This window comes from Chelonoidis abingdonii, chromosome 11 (assembly GCF_003597395.2).
Source record: "Chelonoidis abingdonii isolate Lonesome George chromosome 11, CheloAbing_2.0, whole genome shotgun sequence".
Taxonomy (NCBI): domain Eukaryota; kingdom Metazoa; phylum Chordata; order Testudines; family Testudinidae; genus Chelonoidis; species Chelonoidis abingdonii.
Window position 1 is genome coordinate 42146364 of NC_133779.1, and position 5782 is coordinate 42152145.

Here is a 5782-nt window from a genome sequence, read left to right on the forward strand (position 1 = left end):
GACAGAAGAAGTGATGTTGCCAATTGCTTCCAGTTTCTTCTGGTAACAGATCTGCACTGACTATGCCTATTCACCACCACCACCTGGTTCTTATCTTCAGATCTCAAAGTACTGTACATGAGGTGGTCAGCATCCATCACAGGGATCTTAGTAATAGCTAGAGATTTTTCCAGCTTATGACGTTCTTCAGGGTGAAAGCATTTTGCTTTCCAGACAACACATGGTAGCCCTTGCATTCCTCCCCGTGCCTGTGCTGTGTTACCAAATGAAAAAGGCACTGCTGTCATGGGTTCCTGCAAGAGAGATTTTCACATAGTCGATGGATCAATTTGATGAGTGATCCACCCTGTTCTCCTGTCAGGCCAGCAGAACCTGCTTAGGTTGACCCACAGGCTGGACGCAGGCAGTATTGGCTTGTGTGAAAACACGAAGAGCTGGGATCTTGTGCATAGACAGCTTTTCAGTTCATGTGACTTCAAAACTGGTACCGACAGCGGGGAGGTTCCAGCACCTGCGCCTAACCTGCATCCCTGGATTAGCTGTTCATTAGCACCATCTAGTGGCTTTACCACAACATACAAGCTATCAACACTGTTTTAGGCTGGGTCTACAGATTCCCTGCCTCGTACACAAAGCCTCCACCATTCCGCTGTTGCTGGGGCAGCTCCAAACGTGGCTGCAATGGTGGTAGCACTCCCATCAATCAAGGTGACCAGATGTCCTGATTTTATAGGGACAGTCCTGATTTTTGGTCTTTTTCTTATATAGGTTCCTATTACCCTCCACCCCCATCCCGATTTTTCACATTTGCTGTCTGGTCATCCTACATGGATCAGCTGAAGTGTGTTGACTGCCATGTTGTCTAACACTGCTGGGATCAGGCCACAGAGGTAAGAAGGTTGGTGACCTGTCTACGATAATGCTCCCACAGCTGCTGCGGCTTTAGACAGAGTCAAGAAGAGAGCTCAGGGCAGGCAAGGCTTAAAGTAGGATCTGCCCATTTGGTCACCGGAGTCCTCAAAGTTTCCAGCATTAGCAGTTTGTTTTCAAAGGCACAAGAGGCAGTTGGAGTCCATGGTCAATTGGAGGCAGGCATCTAACCAATTGTTTGAGTATCTGCAATACCGTAGCTCTTCTAACAGGCTATTCAGCCTCCACAGAGGTGTTACTCCAGGACTAGTTTGTCAGATCAAGTGTTTTGAAAAAACCTGGCCAACAATTATAGCAAACCAACCAACCACCAACCATAGCAGCTTCTCAGATTTCGGTAAACTCATTGTGAAGAAGTTGCAGCCCAAAGAGCCATATTTAAATTTACTGTCTAGTTTTTAAGTTGTGCCCGTTTCTTTAATGCATGCTTTGCAGTATACTCTTATATTCGGCTTAAGCAAATATCTGTGGTTGATGAGATGAGCTGGAGGTGTCTCCCCTTTGAAGTTTCACACACCACATATTTTGGGATTGTCCTACACTTTAATTTCAGACAGAAGTTAAAAAGGTGACATTGACACAAATCCTTTTTTCCCAGTTTCCTGCCACATTAATGCTTCTGAATTCATTTTGTGAAGCTCTTTGAACCCTGGCAGACATGGGACATGTCTGGCCTTTATGTATCTTATCTATAAATATCTGTCTAGATATGCTAGACAGGGTGTCTAATATCACATTCAGTGGCATTCTTTGAGGTGCAGAACGTTATCTAGGTATTTATACTGCACTCACCATGAGAGATTTACAAGAAGATGGGAACTAACAGGTGCTCAGTGGAGATTAGGTGTATTGGTAGATATAGCTAATAGAGGGGTCAGAGTGTGGGGTTTGTTTAAAGCATTATCCTAGGAAAACTGAGGCAGAGAGATTAATGTTACGTTTTGGTCCAAAGATGTGAGATTTGTGGACATTCCAAACTTGAGGAAGGGAGCTCCAAAAACCTTGGTCAGCTGCCAGAAAAGGTCCATCAAGTCACTGCTTTGTAAATAACAATTCTCCTAACTGAATACATCACATCAGTTGCATAACTGGATGCAATAACTAGAACCTCTGCCTATTGCTTCCCAGGATCATTAGTCACAGAGTGACACGTTGCAAGTCTCGGGCTCAGAGAACTGTGTGACTAGATTTTCTCTGCTAAGATTTCACGCTTGCTACTCTTACCGAATTGATCCAGCTGCCAAACCTGTGCAAAAATCTCCATAACACACACACACCCCTGAGGGGAAGGACATGACACTGGCAAGTGGCCACAGGAGACATTTTAATGTTTAGCAAATTGTAAACAAAAGTACACAATTTTTGCTATGTCACATGCCAGAACCATGTTCTACAGACCCCCAGCTTTATGTCTTATATCATTCCCTTGAAGGTCAATGTAAGATTTCTGAAAAGTCCCACATGACATAGTGCCTAGAACAATGGGGGGCACAGATACTGCTGTATACACATGACAGAATAATACTTCCAAGCACTCTTCCCTGAAACACTGCACAAAAATCTAAGCTATGCAATGGAAGTTTAAAAACAAAGTGATTCCAACCATACAAGAGAGCATCTCTGAGAAAGTTCCTGAAGTATTTGTTAAATAACACGACACGGCAAAGAATTAACTCACTTTATTGACTTTTGAAATATCAGTTTTAAATTTCCAGTTACAGAGTTCAGTCTAGCAACGCAAGCTGAAAGTATGTTACTGTTTGGTCATTACAACACAGCCCTTTTGTGACACACTGGATTGTTTGGTTTTACAAGGCACTGCAAGAAACTACTGAGAAAAACAGAAGCCCCAACAAACGTATAACTGTAGCAACAATAGTCCTGATAAGCACCCCTGAGAGACTTGGGGGCGCGGGGGGAAGAGGAGAATGTTTATCTGATCACAATTAACAGAAGAAGTTCAAAAGTGCCCATCCTGAAAGGCTGAGTGATGCTGCAAATGCATAAACAAGAGATGTCTGGACAAGAGAACACGATCTGAAGAAATCTGGCCAATAATTCAGTCAGCCTGCTGAAGCCCAGTGAACAGTTAAGAATGTTGTGTGTGCGCACGCAAGTGCACTTAGTAGCACATACTCTGCTCTCCCTTACTAGGCCTGGATGTGTTCTGGGAAGGTCTTAGGAGCTCAGGTCAATGCAGAGCTTCTATAGAACATGCCCTCAGATAAAGGGGACACTGACAAGTGGTCCCTGTTTTCTCCCAGCTACAGGAGTCCAATCTTGCCTCTTCCTTCCGCACCCCTTTGCAAATGGCTCATCTATCCCCACGCACCAACAGGCTGTGTTCCCAGGGAGCAAAGCCCAAGGAAAGGCACTCTCTGTTTAATCCAAGTTAAACCAGGCATTTCAATAAGCTGGTGCAATACAAGACCTGAGCCTGTATTTAAACAGCCCAGGGTTCAACTTCAGGGCAGGCTATAGTTTCATTTCCCATATTTAATTCTTGTCTACAGCAAGACACTTTGCATTTCATTTTGTTTTAAAATATTTCTTTAAATAGAAGTTGTTTCCACGTTTCAATAGGGTGAGGAATTAACAATACAGCCCAAGAGTATCTTGTGGGTTTAATTTTTTTGAATATAGCTTTGTTTCTGCTGTGGAGATTCAGTGAAACTGCTGTTTATTTTTACACCAAGACATTTATTATGTCAAGCTGCAAATACTAGTTTTTAAAGGAAAAAGGACATTTCTTCACTGCAAAATACTAGGTAGGATTTCTGGTACATGCAATGCAACACACTCTACAATATATAAAAATGAGCAATTGGGGCATTTATTGAAAAGCTTGCATAAAAGTTTTGAAAATAGAACATAACCTAGAATAAGCTAAATTGATTGAAGCCCTACCAAATTGCTTCCCGCCCCCCCGGATTTTGCTGTAAACCAGCTTTCTATGAACCAGAAGTGAAACGGTCAAAGGCGCTTGGAGGGAAGCTGCTCTATGGAAGCCCATTCGAGAAACACAAATGGATTTAGAGCTATTGTGAATTCAGCTACAACATCCTTGTTGCAGAATGATTCCTAAAACCGAACTCCATATATGAATATACACAAACCTGCCTGTTACTCTCTCTTATGTTACCCCCAGACAGTTGGTTTTTAACACTACAACTAACTCTTAAGGGAGCTCAATGCTGTATCACAAAAATGCATGGTTAGAAAGATTAAAAACACTTACGCTACAATTTAAAACCAATTCACAGGCCACCATTGGGCGGGCGGTGACAGAATACAATCAGGTGGGGGGTTTATTTCATGTAATGGTTCCTCTTTTAAACAAGGCTTTCACCTGCCAAATTAATCGCTCTTTCCCACAAGACCTTTCCCCACCTGGGGTCCAGCCAGGCCTTTGCACTGTGATTCTTCTATATAGTTCATATATATGCTTGTATGTAACGTTTCACTTAATTACACATTCAGACAGTATGAGGATTATTGGTGTTTTGTCACATTTAGGAGATTACAATTTTTTTTTTTTTTTTTTTTTTTTTTTAAACTTTTCATTCAAAAAAATACTGGGAGGCTGTGCTATCAGCTGGAAGCCAGGCCTGGAAGCTCTGGGTTCTTATCCCAGCTGTACCATGGATTCACTGTGTGACAGTGTCCAGGGTACTGTTTGCCAGCTGGGTGAGGCACAAAGAGGTAACACTGTGTGGAAGATGGGGCAGACAAAAAAAAACAAAACACACATCACTGAAGTCTAAATGCTACATTTGGGACAATTTATAGCCCTACTTGACTTATTATAAGCCAAGCACTTACAGACCAAATCCTAAGTAGATACAGAGAAGTTGTCATATATCAGACCCTGGCAGCAGCCAATACCAATGCTTCAGAGGAAGAGTGACAATCCTCCACACACTGTCATGCAAGGCTGCATGGGGACAAATCCCTTCTCGACGCCGGCAAGCAGTCAGTTTAAAGGTTAGGATTCTTAGTTTACATGGTACCAGTGATACTGGCCACAGAGCCAGGCCTACCAGCAGCAATGAATTGCAAACACTGAGCTGCATAAAGTGGTAATTTTTTTCATTCTAAATGTACTCCTTTTAATTTCACTATGTCTTGTAATTTTGAATACCCTCAACCAAGTCCCCTCCTTGTAAAATTGTTCTTTCCAGGCTAAATAATTCTAGTCTTTGCAGTCTCACGTCACAACCCTGCTCAATACCTCTTTCAGTCTTTTTCAGTCTTTCCAAAGGAGGCAGCCAATGCTGGCCAATACTCCACATAAATGTGAACCATGGATATATTCCTCCCCACCCCCATATTTCACTCTCCTTTTTTCAAATGCACTCAAGCACAAATGGCTGCTGAGCCTTGGGCATCTGTCTTCATTAGTACACCCACCATGGCTCCCAAATCCTTATTTTCAGAGAAGCCTTCAAGTTCAGAGTCAGTCAGTACTTCTCTTCCCTGATTTATAACGGATATTACCATGTTTTTATTTAAGCTTAATTTCTCCTGCCACTAGGGTCACCAATCCCTGAATGAGTCTGAGTGCATCTGGAGTTTCTCAAAAATCCTCCACAGTTTTTATTAACTGAAACAACTGAGTCTCATCCATAAGTGTCACCAACTCCTTACCTCCCACAAGCTGTGAGTACATAAAGACACCTTGACCAACACAACAAAACCTCCCTAGTTCTCTCCCCCATTCTGCAAACCTGATCTCTCATTAACACAAAATCCACCAAGCTCTCTTATCCAGTTTCTCAGCAAAGTGTTAATATAGACTAGGGTGACCAGATGTCCTGATTTTATAGGGACAGTCCCAATGTTTGGGTCTCTC